Consider the following 20,896-nt stretch of genomic DNA (forward strand, 5'->3'; position numbering starts at 1 on the left):
GCCAAAAGGTTGAAGTTTTATTGGTTATAATTGAAATTTTACAGTTTTGATTTATATATTTTCCCCCAAATTGTTTTCTTTTTTCAGTCAGATATATATTCTGCAGCAAATTGATTCCATAAATTTAGATTGCAGTGATATGCCCATATCAATGTGATCTTTTGTCTTATTAAATGTATTGTCTAAAAATGCCAAATTATTTTTTAACTACACAGCAAAACTTTTAAATTGTGATGGTGGTTGTTAAAGGTTAATATGATTTATGAATATTATTTGATTAGCTTTTCCCAAATGCTTTATTATATGTAACTTATAATGTTATTACATGTTTTCTCATCGATGGTTACAAATTGTCTCTCTGAACTGGGAGATTTCTCACTGCCCATGCTGATAAAGTAAATGTTTAACACTTTCCACATTTAACCATATAACTTTTGAGTAACATTTCATCCAACAACTGTATCACAACAACAAAAGTAAGCCATTTGTTTTTCTTGAAATTAGCAAGCTATATCTTTTCATTTCAGGAAAAACAAAGTATTTCATGAGAAGGTACTGCAAGTTATCCAAAGTATGAAAACAAGATGATGGACTTACTTTTACCTCTGTTTTCTCCCCAGAATTAAGAAAGACTGTAAAGGGGAATTCCCTGGCAGTCCAGCGGTTAGGACTCTGCGCTTTCACTGCTGAGGGCATGGCTTCAATCCCTGGTTAGGGAACTAGGATCCCACAGCTGCATGGCGTGACCAAAAGAAAAGACTGTAAAGGGTTAGACAGAAGGCGTAACCCTGAGGGACACAGAGACAAGCAAGCAAATGGCAGTTACTGCATCTTGGATGCTGGTGATAAGATGGACAAGGGGTAACTGAAGTGCAGAGAAAGCTGAATTCTTGCTCAGCAATGTGGAGCCAGCTGAGAAGCGGGTCTAATTCATACACTGGAATGCAGAAAGGACTAGGAATCAGAGGCATCAGACCCCGCTGACGTGGGGAAGTGGGTGCAGTGGGAAGCAGGGTTGTGAGAAAGTTTGCATGGGGAGCCATTTAAATCCTCTAGTCCTGTTCTCCTGCCCTGCTCCTCCTTGATCGCCCTCCCTGGCTCTGGAAATGTCTGAAAGTTTGCTCCCTGCAGAGGACCAGGTGAGGGAGGCTGGACTCAGACGCAAGCATCGCTGAGGGGGGTTGATACTGAAATGTCATCTCACCTGCCCCCTTTCTCCACAAGAGTACAAGAACGTTGGCAGCCAGAGGTATACCCTTCAGGCAGGAGACCCCATGACCTTCTCCAGAAAAATCCAACAGCCCAAGAAAAAGATGATGAAATAGCCCAGGTGTCTGAAAGTCACAAAAAGCCCACCAGCCGAGTAAGTGTCCCTGCACCTACTCCTGACTTTGCAGTGAGTGTTTTTGTACCTTGTTCTAAGGTCAGAGGGCCATGAATCAGACATTTGAAGACAGAAAGTTTCCAACAAAAGAAACAGAAACCAAAGTAAACAGAAAGAGCACAGGGGGGTGTTGGTGGGGGCTGGAAAAATTGGGAGAAAAGACAAACAATGTAAAAATAAAATTTCCTGAGAACTATGATTTGTATTCTTTTTTTTTTTTTTTTTTTTTTTTTTTTGCAGTACGTGGGCCTCTCACTGTTGTGGCCTCTCCCGTTGCGGAGCACAGGCTCCGGATGCGCAGGCTCAGCGGCCATGGCTCACGGGCTCAGCCGCTCCGCGGCATGTGGGATCTTCCCGGACCGGGGCACGAACCCGCGTCCCCTGCATCGGCAGGCGGACTCTCAACCACTGCGCCACCAGGGAAGCCCTATGATTTGTATTCTTAACGAAATAAAGGGAGATATTGCTCCTAAGGAATCAAAGCAGGTTAAAAACCAAAAAGGAATGTTCATAGCATAAAAACAGGTCTTGGAAACTAAAAAAATATGAACAGAGAAACGAAGAGTTTTAGTGGAGGTGATGGAAGGAGACTAGGGGATATCTCCAAGAAAATAGACTTGAAAAGAAAATTAGGAAGATGATTGGAGAGAAAAATGAAGAATATTAGAAGAGTACTCCAGGAGATCTGACATCTGAACAAAGGAACCCCACTAGTGGAGGTGAGAGAAAAGAGAGAGGAATTTATCAAATAAATCACTTAAAGTTCCTAGAACAGAAGGACTTGGGTTTCCAGTTTGAAAGGATTCACTGAGTGCCCTGCAAAATGGAAGAAAAAAGACTCTCCTCAAAGCACAAAACTTGGAATGTCAAAAGGCAAACACTGAGATCAAGAACAATCCTAACACCTTACAGTGAGGGGGAGGGATGGGACCCAAGCCCAACAATATGGCGGGGGCTCACAGGCAGTGAAGGAGTGCCTTCCAGAGATTGCAGGGAAATGATGTCCAGCAGAGACCCTAGACCCAGAAGGGCAAGCAGTCAGGAGGAGGATGGAAAAATGACATTTCAGTCCTGCAAGTTCTTGAGGAACTTGCTCTGCAGATACCCTTTCTCAGGAAGCTACTAGAGAATGTGCTCCAGCAAAATGAGGGAACAAGTCAAGAAAGAGAAAAACAGGAGGTCCAGGAAGTAAGAGAGAGGTAAAGGAATGTTCACAATGACCTGATACCTGAGGTGCCCTGAGGGTCTTGTGGACCAAGGCTGCAGAGTGAGCACCCTGAGGGAGCAGCAGCAGGAGGAAGGTCCTAGAAAGACTCCTTCCAAGAAAAAAAAAAATGCAGCTGGTGGAATACTTGATGTTTCTGAATGCATTGAGAAGAGATTCATATTTCTGGTGAAGGGTTTTGGAATAAATTTGTAATTGGTACAAAAAATGTAATAGCCTGCAATACCTTACAGTGGAACAAACAATATCTTTTTGTGGCATGAAATGCTTGCTAATTTTAAAAAAATGAGTGGCTTATTTTTGTTTTTAATGTCATAAATGTTGGCTGCATCTGTTGCTTGAAAGTCACCAAAGTTGAAATTATCAAACACATTTTTATCAGAATTGACAGTAATGTACTGGTAAGTTCATGGTTCAAAGAAAGAAAATTTGTAGTCATCAATGCAAAAACATAAAGGCACATTATGAATTGGTTACATACAATAAAACATTTGACATATACTCGAGGACAAAAATTATGGAAGGATATTGATAATGCAAATGAAAAATATTTAGTAAATATTATAAAAAATCTGCAATATTTCTTTTAACATCTTTAGTGGAGTGTAATTGCTTTACAATGGTGTGTTAGTTTCTGCTTTACTAAAAAGTGAATCAGCTATACATATACATATATCCCCATATCTCCTCCCTCTTGCGTCTCCCTCCCACCCTCCCTATCCCACCCCTCTAGGTGGTTGAAAGGCATCGAGCTGATCTCCTTGTGTTATGCAGCTGTTTCCCACTAGCTATCTATTTTACATTTGGTAGTGTATATATGTCCATGCCATTCTCTCACTTTGTCCCAGCTTACCCCTCCCCCTCCTCGTGTCCTCAAGTCCATTCTCTACGTCTGTGTCTTTATTCCTGTCCTAAAAATCTGCAATATTTTTGACTGCATAGTTAAAAATAATTGAACATTTTCAGACATGATATAGTTAATGGAATTTAAAAAATAATAATATTGATATGGGTATGTCATTGCAATCTAAAATTTATGGAATCAACATTTTGCAAACTATGTATCTGACTGAAATAAGAAAACAATTTTTGGGAAAATTTATTAATTAAAGCAGTAATATTTTAGTCATTACCAACAAAATGCATAGTTACATAGCTGAGATATATTGTATTAGTCTTCTCAGGCTGCCATAAAGAAATACTGAGTGGCTTAAACAACAGAAACTAACTGTCTTACAGTCCTGGATGCTGGAAGTCTGAGATCAAGGTGTTGGCAGATTCAGTTCTTGGTGAGAGCCCTCTCCCAGGCTGCAGATGGCTGCCTTCTCGTTGTGTCCTCACATGGAAAGGAGAGAGGAAGCAAGCTGTCTGGTGTTTCTTCTTATAAGGACACTAATCCCATCATGGGACTCCATCCTCATTACATCACCTAAACCTAATCACCTCCAAAAGGCTCCACCTACAAAACCATCCCATTGGGCTTCAAACATATGAATTTTGGGAGACACAATTCAGTCCATAGAGCATATCTAGACTTTAAAGAGGAGATAATTCTCTGGCTGGGGGTGGGAGGACACTACCCCTTTGGAGAGCAGTTCCTCATCTCTCTGAGGCTAAATGGGCACATGCCTGTGACCTGGCAAATCTGCTCTCAGATGTGTGCACATGTGCATGTAAATATAAATGTCCACCCACAGGAGCATGAATAAACTGGGGTACATGCCTGTGATAGAACACCACATACAATGACATAAATGTATCTCAAAGTGGTAATTACGTGCTCAGGACAGCAAGTTGCAAAAAGTTACATTCCATATGATGCCAAATATGCAAAGAAAAAAAACATGCAATACACTGTGGTCCGTTGTTTGTGGATATGTATATATGTAGTATTTGGATTAACTTTAACTATGTGAACAAATTCCAAAAACAATATGGTGATGATTTAGACTGAAGTCCTATAAAACATATAAGATAAATTGAAGAGAAGGGACATATATATTCTACTAAGTTTCTCCATCAAGAAATAATATATGTCTCACCATACAAACAGTTTTTGTATTCTATTCTGTAAATATTGATAGTTTTCTTCCTTAGGCACTATACACTTCTTTTAGGATTATCTATAGGTATTTTCTCTATTTTTGTTGCTGTTACTTCTGCTACGATTAATGGAATCATTCTCCATTATAAATTATATTCTGTGATTGTTGTGTTATAGAAAAGATATTAATTTTTTATTCTTTATTCTTATATATTATCACTTCATACATTATAAGAATTTTAAGATGATTCTCTTAGTTTTCAGTACATTACTCCATTATCTTCTAATTATAATACTTTTATTGTCTCCTTTTAAATAATTGTATGTCTTGTTCCTGTTTTATTTTTTAATCTTCTGCATCGGCTGAAACTTCCAGAAAAATGTTAAATAATAGTGATAACAGGCAATTTTGTTTTGCTTCTAACTAAAATGAGAATGTCTTTGAAGTATGTTACCGGTTGCCGCTCAAAATTAGATTTTTAGATTTCTCAACTTTTTACTACTAGTAGATGTTAAATGGTATTAAATTTACTTTGGGGCATTAAGTGAAACATTTTAAATTAGAACCTTTTCATGTCAACGTATAACATTAACATCTTTCAACAGATTATATTTTAAATGCACAATTCTACCATTAGATGGTGCTGTGCCCCCAATTTTTCTGATGCCCTAACATTACTGATTTGTTGTTAAAGTTTAAACCTTTGAATTTAATATGATCCTCAAATGAGTGTCCTTTCAACTTTCTCCAAACTGACCCTAAATTAAGAATATTTTTTAAACCTTTCCCCCCCCTTTATTTGGTCAGTTTTATGGGAGGTATAATTTACACACAATCCAGTCTACAATCCAGTCCACAACCCGGAGTTCTAACAAATACATAGAGTCTTGTAACCACCCCACAGTTGATATTTAGAACATTTCCATTACCCTGATAAGTTCCCTCATACGTTTTTGTAGACAGCCCTCTTCCCTGACCAGCCCCTGGAAACCACTGATCTGCTTTTGTCAGTGGTTGCCTTTTCTGTAGTTTCACGCACGCAATGTGTGATCTGTTGTGTCTGGCCTCTTTTCTGTAGCATCGTGCTTTTAGGGTTCATCCATGTTGTCAAGTGATTCTGTAATTTGTTCCTTTATATTGGAGAATAGCATTTCATTGTACGGATATATGACAATTTATTTATCCGTTCACCATTTGATGAGCATTTGGGTTGTTTTTAGCTTTTGGATATTATGAATAAAACGGCTATAAACTTTCATGTACAAGTCTTTGTGTTGACATATACTTTCACCTTTCTCTAATGAATACATAGCAGAGGAATTGCTGAGTCAGATAATTCATGTATGTTTAATTTGATAAGATGCTGCTTCCAAATGGTTTTTCCAAAGTGGCTGTACCATTTTACATTCCCCCCAGCAGTGCATGAGTGTTCCAGTCTCTCTCTCCACATCTTCACCAACACTTGGCATCATCAGGCTTTAAAATTCTGCTGGGTGTATAGTTATATTTCATTGTGGTTTTACTTCACATTTCCCTAATGTCTAAGGTTGTTGATCATCTTTTCATGGGCTTCTTGGCCATCTGATACTCTTAGGTGAACTGTCCAAATTGTTTGGGCCCTTTTAAAAAAGTGGGTTATCTCCTTTATTATTGAATTGTAACAGTTTTTCATATATTCTGGGTAGAAATCTTTTATATGTTTTGTAAATATTTTCTCATAGTCTATGGCTTGCCTTTTCATTTAGCTTAATGGTATCTTTTGAAGAGCAAACATTCTCAATTTTGAAGTCTATTTTACTAAGTTTTAAAATATACGGTTCATGCTTCAGGGGTCCAATTTAAGAAATCTTTGCCTAAACCCAGGAGACCAAGATTTTCTTCTGTTTTCTTCTAAAAGTTTCATAGTTTTAGCTTTTACATTTAGATCTATGAGTCATTTCAAATTAGTCTTTCTATATAGTGTGAAGTAGGGGTTGAGTTTAATCGTTTTGTTTTGTTTTTACACGGGGATAGCCAATTGTTTTAGCACCTTTTGTTGAAAAGATTATAGTTTTTCCATTGAATTGCCTTGGCACCTTTGCCAAAAATTAATTGACCTTGTATGAGTGGGTCCATTTCTGAACTATTTTTTTTTCTATTGATCTATATGTTTATTTCCCGTAGACCTTATTACCATGCTGTCTGGGTAATTGTTCATTTCTAGTACATCTTAAAATCAAGAGTGTTGAGTCCTAAACCCTGCTCTTCTTTTTCAAAATTGGGTTGGCCATTCTAGGTCCTTCTCATTTTCACATACATTTTATAATTAGCTCAATTTCTACAAAAAAGGCTCCTGAGATTTTGCTTGGGATTGCACCAAATCTATCCATCAATTTGGGGAGACTTGACAGCATAACAATAGCAAGTCATGAGCATGATATATCTCTCCATTTATTTGAATTTTCTTTAATTTTTCTCAGATTTGTTTTATAGTTTGTGCATCTTTTAATTTAATAATAAACTTAAATAAATTTATATAAACACTTATATGAAATAAGTATTTCATATTCTTTGATATCATTGTAAATGGGATTTAAAATTTTTTAATTTTCCAATTTTTCATTGTATTTCTAGCATACAAAAATTTCCAATACATTGTACTTCTAGTATATATGAATACAGTGGATTTTTGTATATTGACCTGGTATCCTACAACCTCATTACACTCATGTGTTAGTTTTAGCAGCTTTTTTGTAGATTCCTTAGATTTCTCTACACAGAGTCTCATGTCTTTGTGGACAAAGCTGGTTTTATTTCTTCCTTTCCAATCTATATGCCTTTTATTTAGTTTTCTCTCAAGGACCTCTGTGGTAGGCAGAATCATGGCATTAGAATGTCCACATTCTAATCCTTAAATCTGTGAATGAATTAGCTGACATGACCTAGGGCAATTAAGTTTGTGGATGGAATTGAGGTTGCTAACCAGTGACTTCAAAAGATTATTCTGGATTATACAGGTGGACCCAGTGTAACCACAAGCGTCCTGATAAGGGAAGAAATTGGCAAGGAGGAGGTCAGAGTGATGGGGTGAGAGGGACTGGGCCACAGTTGCTGGCTTTGAAGATGGAGGAAGGGGCGGTGAGCTGAGGAATGTGGGCAGCTTCTAGAAGATGGAAAAGGCAAGGAAATGATTCTCCCCAAGAGTCTCCAGAAGGAGCCAGCCCTGCCCACACCTTGATTTCAGCCCAGTGAGATCTGTGTCAGACTTCTACTCTACAGAACTGTAAGATAATAAATATTAAAAGAATGAAATAATGCCATTTGCAGCAACATAGATGGACCTAGAGATTGTCATACTGAGTGAAGTAAGTCAGACAGAGAAAGAGAAATATCATATGATATGGCTTATATGTGGAATCTAAAAAGAAATGATAAAAATTAACTTATTTACACAACAGAAACAGACTCACAGACTTAGAGAATGAACTTATGGTTACCAGCAGGGGGGAAGGGTCAGGGGAAGGGATAGTTAGGGAGTTTTGGATTGACATGTACACACTGCTGTATTTAGAGTGGATAACCAGGGACTTCCCTGGTGGTCCAATGATTAAGACTCTGCACTCTCAATGCAGGGGGCCTGGGTTCGATCCCCAGTCAGGGAACAGATCCCACATGCCACAACTAAAGATCCCATGTACCACAACTAAAGATCCCATGTACTGCAACTAAAGATCCAGCATGCCGTAACTAAGACTCAGCACAGGCAAATAAATAAATAAATAAATATTAAAAAATATAAAATAAAATGGATAACCAACAAGGAGGACCTACTGTATAGCACAGGGAACTCTGCTCAATATTATGTAATGACCTAAATGGGAAAATAATTTGAAAAAGAATAGATACATGTATATGTATAACTGAATCACTTTGCTGTACACCTGAAACTATCACAACATTGTTAATCAACTATACTCCAATATAAAATAAAAAGTTAAAAACTAAATGTGGGTAAGATTCCACTCTCCTAATGCAGGGTGCCCGTGTTCGATCCCTGTTCAGGGAACTAGATCCCTCATGCATCCCGCAACTAAGAGTCCGCATGCCTCAACTAAGATCTGGCGCAGCCAAAATAAATAAATAAAAAATAAATATATAAATAGTAAAAAATATATATGTGGTTTTAAGGCACTGAGTTTGCTGTAATTTGTTACCGCAGCCCCAGAAAATCGAACAACCTCCAATGTTGAAGAAAAGTGGCGAGAGTGGACAGAAGATGCTTTTTAAATGGAGTACATTGATTTTTAAATAATGCTCTTTACAATAACAATTGAAATCATGGCCATTTCCTGGACACCTGACATGAATTTGATCTGGAATAAGATGGATCTGGACCCATTTAACATTAATCCTGGTGATTGTTACTTGAGAACCGAAGGATGTTTTTAGGCAGGGGTTCCCAACCCCTGGCCATGGACCGGTACCGGAACCGGGCTGCACAGCAGGAGGTAAGGGGTGGGTGAGTGAGCCAAGCTTCATCTGTATTTGCAGTCGCTCCCCATTGCTTGCATTACTGCCTGAGCTCCGCTTCCTGTCAGCAGTATGGTGAGTTGTATAATTATTTCATTATATATTACAATGTAATAATAATGGAAATAAAGTGCATAATAAATGTAATGCACTTGAATCATCCTGAAATCATCCCCCTACCCCCGGGTCCGTGGAAAAATTGTCTTCCACGAAACCAGTCTCTGGTGCCAGAAAGGTTTGGGGAACACTGTTTTAAGGGACACCTCCAGCTCAGGGTGGTAAGAAGTATGGCTGTCATTTTGCTTCTCCATTAAACTATTTTTTGTATGACATTTACTTTAAGCATTTGGGATTCCATACCACACTGCCTGAAAATCAGGACTCCATGTTGACTCATTTTCTGGAAAAAGTTACGAGAAATTCATCTCACTTAAAAGAGTGTAGCAAGGCTGAGACATGTTGCTAAAGTCTCCCTAACACTCTGGAATCCAGGTGGAACCAAATCCATCTTTCAAGCTGGCCTGTCTCAGGGGGATAATCCCTGTTCAGTAGGACTTACCTTGAATGGATTTCTGAGATCCTGGGGCAATAGGTTGGTCGAGGTTTAGGGCTGGTTTTCTTGGAGAGTCTGTCTGTGTTGTTCTTTCTCTCACTGTCTCTCTGTCTCTGTGCTTCTGGTGAGATGTCATGTTTGGCACTTAAGCATACAGGAGATGCTACCTGGATCTTTCTCTGGGCCTGTTTCTGTCCTTTGGCACTGGGCTGCCACTGCCGCCACCTACCAGTCTTTCTTTGCTTTCTTTTGCCTCAAATTTCTCACTGTAGTTATGTTTCATCTTGCAGCACAGAATTGTGTGTTTATTTGTAAGCTGCCACAAAGTATTTCCGGAGACAAATAAATAAGTGTATGTGTCTCAGCCTTTTACTGTCTATGCTTAAATGTCCCTGGACCCCAGGCCAGCTGCAGACCTTCATAGGATATTCTGTCCATGGAGGAGTTAGCCACCAGGACGGTTGGGCTACAAATCACCCAGCACACTGTGCTGTGCTTTGTGCCTGGACGCCCTCATTCTGCTCTGGAAGCACACAGCGCACACCTGATACATGCTTTGTGGGGCAGACACGCCTTGTCTCCTGGGCCAGTCTGGCCTTGGCATGATGGAGGTGGGGACACCTGGGAGGCTCTTTCTTACTCCTGGCTCCTTGTGAGAGAGGAGGCATCCATGTTACTGGGGCCACTAGGAGAGCATTTCCTTCCCTTGGATTTAGGTGGTAGGGTTTCTGAGAATTGGGATCTGTCTTTCGATTGTGTTTCTGCACACTGTGCAGAAATCTCCTCTCCAGTCAGGGCTTTTCCGCTTGTCCTGTAGTTTCCCCCGTGCACCTGTTACGATAAAGACCATAATTCTATGGTCTTTCCTGTTCTCTTCTCCGTGGTGCGTCCCTTGCTTCAGTTCTTCACTGCCGTATAAAAAATATCCCCAAGCCGAGTGCTGTGGAGCAACAGCAATGCTTTGCTCACCACCCCTGTGGGCTGGGGCTCCTTGGCCAAGTGGGTGCGTCCTTTCAGGGCTCCTCAGGGGGTGACGGCCACTGTGGCTTGGTCATCTCCGATTCCCTACTCCCACATCTGGAGGCTGACGCTGGCTTTTGGCTGGGACTTCTGCTGGCACTGTTGGCCAGGATGTGTGGTCTCCCCTTGTGGTGTGGGCCTCCTCAGAGCACGGTGGCTGGGGCCCTAGGGACACCTATTATGCCCTGACCTCAGAAGACACGTGGCATCTCTTCTACCATGTTCTGTTCCTCAGATGCAAGTCACATGCTTGAGCTGAGGGGAATGGGCTCCATCTTTTGTTGGAAGTCATGTCTAGAATTTTTGGACATGTTTTAAAACTACCACAAGGTCCTTTAGGGATTGTACGAGTTTACAGGGGCTGCTGTAAGAAAGTACCACGGACTGGGCTGCTTAAACAACAAGAATCTATTCTCTCAGGTTCCAGAGGCCAGTGTCTGAAATCAGGGTGTTGGTGGGTCTGCTTCCTTCTAGGGGCTCAGCACGGAATCTCTTCCAGGCTCTGGTGCTCCCGCAGGCCTTGGTGTTCCTTGGCTTGCATCACTCCAATCTCTCCTCTGTTTTTATGTGGGCTCTTCCTCTGTGCGGTCGTGTCCAAAGTGCCCTCTTCTTCCAAGGACACCAGCCATTGGATTTAGGGTCCTAACTTCAAGGTAGCAGGAAGTGTGGTCTTCCTAGGTGACTAGAAGGAAAGTAGAACAGAAATGTCCTCCACACCCATCTGCAGTGGGGAGCCACACGCCAACATGCAGAAAGGAACAGGTAAGAGACACAGGGATCCTCAGGACTTTTCTCCTCCTGGACACAGGTCCATGGGGCCAGGTGACCTCTTTTGATCCAACACATGGCTCATCTTTCACAGCCTTGCAGTGAGCTGTGACACATGTCTAAGTTTGCAGCCACAGAATGCAGGAGCAGAAGTGACCTATGAGCTTGGGCAGAGGGTGTGGCAATCCCAGGTGGACAGGGGTGCCGTGGGGTCCACACAAAGTACGCTCCTTGGACTAGTCTGTAACTGCTACACCCACGAGGAGAGATGGAGCTAGTGCAAGAATGCAGAGCAACTGCATTGCCAAGTACATTGTTTAGTTCAGGTAATGCTTTCTTTGTAAACAGGACTTTCTCGATGAAGGAAGCACCATGTCGATTCATGTCTGGTGCAAGTTTCTTATCTAGTTTCAGACCAGCCACTTTGGATACTACTGCTGCAGGGGATGGTGGAAAATGACCCAGGACTAACCTGGTCCCACTGGCCTGCTCACCTCAGAACTCATCTGAGAGAGAAATGAACTCCCCATCCCCAAGCGCCGTGGTGTTAGATCTGCTCATGACAGCACCGTGGCCCTTCCTCTTACTGACACATGTCTAACCAGCTTCTCACACTATTTGATGAATGAACAAATGATCACCCAGCTTCTCTCACTTCTGATTATGCGTTCAAACAAGAGTTCTTCCAACTTTAAGAGTCTGGCAATACTCCAAGATAAGTAGGAGTGTGGCCTTTTTTTTTTTTTTTTTAAACATCAAAGTTGCTAAGAGACCAGATCCCGACTGTTCTCAACACACAAAAGAAGATGATAATTATGTGACAAGATGGAGGTGGTAACCAATGATACTATAGTAATCATATCGCAACATACAAATGTATCAAACCAACACATTGTACACCTCAAATTTACACAGTGTTATATGTCAATTATACTTCAATTTAAAAAAAAGAAGAAGGGAGGTGGGCTCTGGGGTCAGAAGCCAGGGCTCAGTCCTGACTACTTGCTGGGGCCCTGGGCACATTACATAACACCATGAGCCTCAGTTTCCCCATTGATTGGCATGGTAACGATAGGAGTGCTACCTTACTGGACTGTTATCAATATTAAGTGAGAGTATGAATGTAAAACGGTCAGCACGGCACCTGATATGTAAGTGCTCAACTGACATCATTATTTCTATTATTGCTGCTGTGAATGACATAAAGAAAGGAAATATCATCACAGAAGGACCTTCTTGACTCAGGGAGAGTCTATTTCAGTTGGATTCAGGTGAACAACTGCAAACGTTTAAGAGGATGTGATGTGAATGCTATCAACATTGTCACTTTACAGGAATTAGTCCAGTTGCACACATTCTGTGATGCCATTCACAGTGGACAAAATCCAAGGTCCAGGTGTTCCCCTACAGGGGAGGGGGGGTCTGGGGACCCTGCTGCCAACCCACCCGTTCTGCCCATGGTTCACAGGTGGAATGGAGGCTGTGCCCCTGGCTGGCCCCTCAGGGGCCAGAGGACCTTGCTGCTGGGGCAGGGTCTCGAATTAAGCACACACAGAGGCCGGAGCCTTGAATGCGAGGTTCACTCGTGGTGAGAACTGCCCACCTGTTTCTGGAGCGCTGCCCTGCTTTCACAAAAATGACCTGGAATGTGCAATTTTAAATTTATCTTTTCTGCCATTCCCAGACATCTAGGCTGTTCGGTTTCTGCATCCTAAGTCCTGCTTGGGTGGCAGTGTCACCACCTGGGAGGCTCCATGTGCTAGCTGGACTTGAGGCTTGGAGCCACCCGGTCTAAGCTGAAGGCGGTGGTCATGGAGGTCTCTGGGCAGGTTGTGGCTGGGCCCACTGTGTTCCCCCTGCCTTTATTTCTGTCCCTGCCTTGGTGAGTTCAAATATGTCTGTGGGGGCTTCCCTGGTGGCGCAGTGGTTGAGAGTCTGCCTGCCGATGCAGGGGACACGGGTTCATGCCCCGGTCCAGGAAGATCCCACATGCCGCGGAGCAGCTGGGCCCATGAGCCATGGTCGCTAAGCCTGCGCGTCCGGAGCCTGTGCTCCGCAACGGGAGAGGCCACAACAGCAAGAAGCCCGTGTAGCACAAAAAAACAAAACAAAAAAATGTCTGTGGGCATCAGGGTATAAATTGTACTTCCCAACATGCTCCTAAAAATTTGAGTGAATGCTACTGTTTGAAATTGTATGTGTGTATATTTAGACCAAAATCATGAGAAACGCTTTCCAAATATCAGACCCCTTGTGTTAAGGGGAGAATTTCTAAATAAGTCATACGATTGAGGGCGGAGGGAACCCTTGTTGGAACCTTCTGGGATTTAAGAAGTGATCAAGAAGGTGCTAGAGTGGTCTTTGTTTTTAACATCCATGAAGTCTGCAAAATGTCCCCCTGCCCTTGCTAGTTGAGTTGTGGGGTGATCATGCAGCCAGCCCCTGCCTGGCCTGGGGGAGAGGCGTGGGGGTGGGGAGTGGACAGCTGGCCTTAGCCTCAGATTGTCCCCTGGATGTCACCTGAGCAGCTGCCACAGAAGCAGCCTGCCAGGGATCACCATGTTACTTCTGCTTAGCTTGGTCCAATTATCAGCAATAAAAGTTCCATCAGAGCGTGCACTTTGCGTGGGGTGACGGGGGTGGTGACATCTGTGTCTGGGAGCCCGGGTGAGGTCGGCTCTGCTCCCCCTCTCACTGGGCACATTCTCTGCCCAAGCCTCACGCCACAGACAGAAGCTGGGGCTCAGGCTGGGCTCCCGGCTGGTTGAGCCCATGTGAACGGAGGTCTGCAGTCCTGACCCTGGCGGAGGGAAGGTCTCCATCCCTGCATGATGTCCAGTGTGCACAGTGCCCCTACCAGGCTTTCCTGGTCCTGGTGGTGACTGGTTGCATGAGGGAGGAAAGTGGCCATAGGCACCTAGCGCCAGGGGGTGGGCAGTGCATCACCCCGCAGAGTGGCCCTGTGCTTGGCGGCATGGCCCCTCACCCACCTACTATCAGCTCAAGGGAAAGGCCCCTAAAATTCATTTACTCCTTGTTATTGTTTTTGGAGAACTCATCCCCATCTTCCAGATCCCAGCTTCCTTGAGGAGGGTGTCACAGCCTGGAGCGGCATCAGAATCCCCTGGAGGGTTTGCTGTAACAGATTGCCCATCCCACGTCCAGAGCTTCCGATTCAGGAGGTTCAGGTGGGGCTGAGAATTTGCATTTCTAGCAAGTTCCCAGCTGATGGGGATGCCCGGGGACAAACACCTCACAGTGTCAGGGCTGGGAGACACTGGGGACCTGTACCCCCATGCTGTGCCCCATGGAACCCTGGTTGTATGATCCACGACAAAGGGTTTGCGGTCAAGTAAGTCTGGCATTGTGGCAGGCCCTCACCTCTCTCTCGGAGGTTCCAGATACACTGTGATAGGGTAACAGCTTTGATAAATCCTGCAGGGCAGCACCGGGTTTCCTTTAACCCCACATTTCCCAAACCTATTTAAAAATGGAGCATGTGGGCTTCCCTGGTGGCGCAGTGGTTGAGAGTCTGCCTGCCGATGCAGGGGACACGGGTTCGTGCCCCGGTCCGGGAGGATCCCACATGCCGCGGAGCGGCTGGGCCCATGAGCCATGGCCGCTGAGCCTGCGCGTCCGGAGCCTGTGCTCCACAATCGGAGAGGCCACAACAGAGAGAGGCCTGCGTACCGCAAAAAAAAAAAAAAAAATGGAGCATGTTTCTTGCCACCATCCCTTCTACCCGGGGAGGGTTCCATCAGGCATTAGTTTGAGAAGTTGATCCAGAGCTTTATCTTTCCCCTGGGTGTGGCAGAACCCCTCCCCCCACCCCACCCCCCGCCCCGTTCACATGTCCCCTCCTTGACCTGCCAGGTTGAATCCAACTTTGTGAGTTTGTGCTTGCGAGAGCAGTGTGGACTGTCCCTCACCTGACACCCGTGCCTCTTTCAGCCTCTTCCTTACCCCCTTGCATGCCTGCCTCCTTGACTTTTGGGGAGCTCCTGTCAGGGGTTGCAAGAAGAGGGAGGCGGTGATGATCAGCAGGGATCGGGGTGCTGGACGTGGACTTCCTGCAGTCAGAGCCCGTGTCCTGCCCAACCCCAGCCCCAGCTCACTGCCTTGAGCGTAGTACGTGCTCAACTAATGATTATGGCCAAGATGGGCAGGACTGCCTGCCTGCTCCTGTCCTCTGGGTTAAAGCAGAGCTGGCCTCTGGGGAGGACCAGTAAGGATTGTTCTGGGACACATGGATCTTCCTTAGGAAATGCTTTCTGACCCTGCAGAGTTCAGCCCGTGGAGACTCTGTCGGCAGTGGGACTCAGGGGCCCGTGCTCCCCTGCCCTGGAAACAGGGAGGGCCTCCGGGCTCTGAACTGACCAGCGCCCTGGACCACACTGGCTTCTGAGCACTGGGGAGGGCAGCAGCCATGTGGTGGAGAGTCAAACTTTCTCAGAGGCTTGCTCTCACCCAGCTGCTGGACGGGGCCTTCTCTGCACCCACCCCCAGGGTTTCTGGGTTATTGGGGGTTGCAAATGGGGCTGCACTTCAGAAGACAACAGTGTCCTGCAGACTGCTTGGCGGAGCACTGAGTGCGGGTGGCCTAGCCTCCTGGTGGGCTGATGTGCTTTGTGTTGCAAGCATCATCTCTGTCTCTCTGTCTCTGTCTCTGTCTCTGTCTCTGTCTTTCTCTCTCTCTCTCTCTCTCTCTCTCTCACACACACACACACACACACACACACACAGTCATGTCGGGCACACATGGTCACGCAGGCTGGTGTGCCCTGGAAGGCATGTGTGTGTGGGTGCCCCAGGGTGATCAGGACACTAGATTTTCCCTTCTAGCCAGGACTTGGGCTGGATGGCTTTGCAGGAGGAGATGCCTAGGTGTGCTTTGCAGGAGGAGATGCCTAGGTGTGGGATGTGATCCAGGGACATGTGAAGGTCAAAGGCCAAGCACATCATCGTCATGATGGAGGCATTACCATCAGGGAAGGAGAGAGGCCAGGACACCCCCTCCCCCTGGGGCAGAGTGTCCTGACTTGGCCTGTGCCAGGCCTCACTGAGAGGTGTGGGAGGGGAGAGGTGGGGACAGCAGGAGCAGAGGTGACCTCAAAATGTGCTGAGAGTTGGGGAACAGCAGAGGCTGCTGGAGCTGAGTGGGGAGGGGATGGTGGGGGAGCAGGGGCTGAAGCCTGGGCCCTGAGCCAGCGTTTGGTCTTTAGCCACCTGATACGGTAACATTGCCGGCCTCTTCCTCGTTTGTCCTCGCTTCCTGGGCCAGCATGAACGTTGCTCCCACTGGGGCTGAGTCTCCAGGTGGGACTGTTGGAAAAGAGGGGTCAGTCCCTATGGGGTTTCAGGACAAAGGGAGCAGCTGGGCAGGGCAGCCCCGTTCAGTCCCTCGGGGTTGCATCACCTGTTGTGGAGGCTGAAAGCATCCTAAGGGATAGAGCAGCTCTCAGTCCTCTTGTCCAGAAACTATGCCTGTCCTGCTGTGGACTTCTCTGGCAAAATGGAAATACACCACCCAGGCTCCCTTCTGGGCTATTAAAAAATTAATATTAAAGTTTAATGGGAGTCCAGGGAAACTAGGAAAAATTTCCTGCCTATCCAAAATACCAAGGGAGGGATGTGAATGTATAAGATTCCTAATAACTATCCTCAGACCAAGGAGCCTGGATTTGCTGCTGAGTCAGCAGAGTCTCTGCATTTGCAGTAGTTACTGTGCTGTCTAAACTGCTGAATGACCCCCTACATCTCCCTGCAGAGCACTCATGAATTGGAAAGGGTAAAATGGTGACTTTATGTTGGAGAAATATGGAAGACTCCACCTTGATCAAACGACCACCAATATGGGACCATGAATAAGAACAGACTGATGAAAGCACATAATGATACTTGTCCGGAGGAGGACAAGACATTGCCACCTGCATCCCCTGAATCAAATCATGAGGGAACAGCAGACAAACCCAAGTCCTGGGACAGTCTGCAACATCAGGGGCTGAACTCTTAAGACTTTGATATCAAATAAGATCCATGTCATGAAACAGACTAAGGAGCTATTTCAGACTAAAGGAGACTGAAGAGACATGACAATGGACGGTGCTGTGATCCTGGGCTTCCTGGGCTGTAAAGGACATCACTGGGACAATCGACAAAATCGCACTGTGGTCTGTATACTAGATGGTAGCTTCAACTCTGCCAACGTTAGTTTTCTGGTTTTGATTATTTTGCTATGGTTTATGGAATCAGGAGAATATCCTTGTTTGTAGGAAATATTGACATATACAGTGGTGAAGAGGCAGCGTGCCCGAGGCTTACCCTCAAGTGGTTCAGAAAAATATGTATATTTGAGAAAGAGAGAAAAGGATGAAACAAATGTAGTGACATGGGGGAACTGGCTGAAGGATACACAGGAATGCTTTGTTGTGCTATGCTTGCAACTTTCCTGTGTCTGAAGTTTCATCAAAATTTAAAAAGTTTAAAAAGATCTCCAAAACACAGCGACCGAACACAGCTTATGTCTCTCTCCACAATGACAGTCTGGGTCTACATGGTCAGGTGGGGACCCAGGACTGTCCTTATGCTGCCCTCTCCCCTCTTGCACCACAGCCCCAGGGAGGAAAAAACTGACGTTGATAGAAAGCAATTCCTGTTTGAGCAAGTGACATGCAAGTTCATACTCCGTTGGCCAGAGCAGGGTCTGGTGACAAGGGAGATCGGGAATGCAACGTCCACCCGGGAGACCCCCTGCAAAGGCGGAACTTTATTCCATGCAATAAGGGGGAGTGGACTTGGGAGGGGGGACTAGCTGCTCGCCACCTTCCCCTTTCTCCAATTCAGAGGTCATTTGGCAAATGGCCATGGCTTTGATGAGTCTCAAGGCTGTGCATCCAGTTCAGATGTCCCACGTCCTCCACTGCTCCACTGTGGCCTCTGCTGGGTGCCTCAAATATCCCAAACCTATTATAGTCCGGAATGGCTCCTTGATTTTAGCTGTCCTTTCTGTCCTCAGCCTGTGCTGCACTGTCCACTTTACAGTGCCCTCCTGGTGTTCCTGCCTCCTGGAAGGCAGGTAAGTCCCCTCTCCCACCCCGTCTCTTGGCCTGGTTCACGTCCATCACCCTTGGCCAGTGGCTCCAGCAGCGCATCACACACCTGCATGCCACAGGCATCACCCTGATCTTACTAAGATGAGGATTCTCAGTTTGGAGGGCTGGGCACAGCCTGAGGCTCTGCACTGCTGACAAGCTCCTGGGGGAAGCTGATGCTGCAGGTCTGGGTTGGAGCTGAGTCCTTTGGAGATGCAGGAGCTGGCACTGCTATTACTGCCAAGAGTATGATCACAGATGGAGGCGGATGAGTCAGGAGCACACCAGCCCGTGGAGCTACCCTTTTCTGAGGTGGACGTCTTGTGGGGTTCTGTCTGTGCTCAAACTTGGCACTATTTTGGAGAAAGGTACCTTGTAGGTCCCTTCCAGTTTAAATTTGCCTATGAGTTGGTAAGAAAAAAAATAATCCATATATTTCACTTCATGTGGCTGATGAGGGGAGTTCAGAACACCAAAGGACCTGGGGAGATTCAGAGCATTTTTAATTTGAACGGAAAACAGGTATATGAGTCACTGGGCTTCCCCCCCTGCATGGCTAAGTGCTATATGCTATATGGGCTGTGTCTCAGAGGAGCTGTCTAGCGGTGAGCCCAGGTTCTACCCACAGTGCAGTGGCATAAACAGGAGGTTTGCATGAGGTCTGGCAGCGGGCAGTCAGAATCCCAGCTCTGTGATTAGCTGTATGATCTTGGGCATGCCATTAGTCTCCCTGAAACTCAGTTTTACCATCTGTAAAGTGGGCAGGAGTATTACAGCTGACACAATGTTCCCAGTGGTTGGCTCTGATTTCCCCTTTGTTGGTGTGTCTCTGTATGTTCACGCCCTGCATCTCTATTGGTAGAAAAACCTACGGGAGCGTCCTCTAGACCTGCCTGACTTCTCAGAGGCTGCACATCGATGAGGCCGCTGCTTCTGCAAATTAACAGAAGTGTGTGACCAGAGTCTGCAGGCTCCCTAGAAACAAAGGCTTTAGATCAAGGTGTAAAGAGGCTACTTTTCAGGGCATCCAGCTATATTCTCCTTGACCACAAGATGGCACCCTGCAATCATGAAATCCACCACAGGCACCGTCAGATAGGGGCGCCTAAGGCGAGCCAAGTATTTTTTTGAAATCTTTTCATTAGATGATATCCTTATCCTTCGTGGACCAAGTGGTTTTCCCCAAAGGCTCTAGAAAAGGTTTTACAGAGAATTTTGTCTCACCCCTCTTGGTGACGGGCAGGAACTCCATAGCCAGCCCCTCTGGGTTCGCAGTCCGTCTTTGCCACTTCAAGGCTTAACCTCACTGTATTCTTCATCCAACAATAGTGACAAAAGTACCTCCCTAAGAGGGTCACAGTGAGTTTTAAATGATGTTTTCAAAGTGCTTGGAATAGTGCCTGGCACATAGCAAGTCCTATAAAAGTCTGGTAAATAAAACTTTAATACCAATAGTACTACTAAGAACACACTCAAGAGTTGCCCCACTCTTTTCAAATAAATGACATTCAACACCGAATAATCAAATTGTACCTACAAGAGTCCAAAATAGGTTGAGAATACTTAAATATTTTGAACTTCTGGAATTCCTGATATATTATGTAAACAATATTTTCCTAATTTATTGCTGTAATTCCTTTCTGGAAAGTAGAATTTTTTGCCAAAGAAGGAGTGAAAGAACTTTATCCATTGCTACTTGCTAAGATGCACACCTTGGTGAACAGCTTGTCTGCAGAAAGGCACCTGCCCAGGTATTTGCCTGCTGGGCCCTCCTGCGTGCCTCCGGTGTGTGGCCTGAAACTCCATCCCAGTCATTCCAGAGTTAACCTCTGAGTGCAATATCACCATTTTCACTCAGCTGGGAACAGACCTGCATCAAACGGCAAGATGAGTAGCTCAGGAGTCAAATGTCTTGCTCTTGCCTCTCCCTCCCTAGAAGCACAGCCCCGCAGACGGCTGGCTTCTTGATCTGTTACCATATGGTCAAAAATCGCTCGGAATAATGCCCGAAGCAGGAGTTGGGTTGATGAGGTTATTATCCGTGAGAAGTTTCAAGTTGTATTATATAAAACTGAATTGCAGAATATCTAATTGCAGAAAACCATCATGAGGGAAAAAAATGATCTATAATATCACTACTTTGAGATATAACCACCATTTCTATTTTGATTTCTTTGTACAATGATAGTCATGTGCACTAAATGTTTTTGCACAATCAGAAACACACAGATCTGAATCTTGCTTTTCCCAGTTCCATCTGAGGCTTTATCATGCCATGAAATACTCTTCAAAACATTTATT

At 44.9% G+C, this 20,896-nt stretch overlaps 1 non-coding gene across 1 annotated transcript; it reads left to right on the top strand.

Annotated features, from left to right (window-relative positions):
- The first annotated feature begins 8,222 nt into the window (after positions 1-8,222).
- TRNAE-CUC (transfer RNA glutamic acid (anticodon CUC)) lies at positions 8,223-8,295 on the top strand. Its single transcript has one exon. It is a non-coding gene; the product is annotated as a tRNA-Glu (tRNA).
- Positions 8,296-20,896: the final 12,601 nt, after the last annotated feature.

Source organism: Delphinus delphis, chromosome 6 (assembly GCF_949987515.2).
Source record: "Delphinus delphis chromosome 6, mDelDel1.2, whole genome shotgun sequence".
Classification (NCBI taxonomy): Eukaryota; Metazoa; Chordata; class Mammalia; order Artiodactyla; family Delphinidae; genus Delphinus; species Delphinus delphis.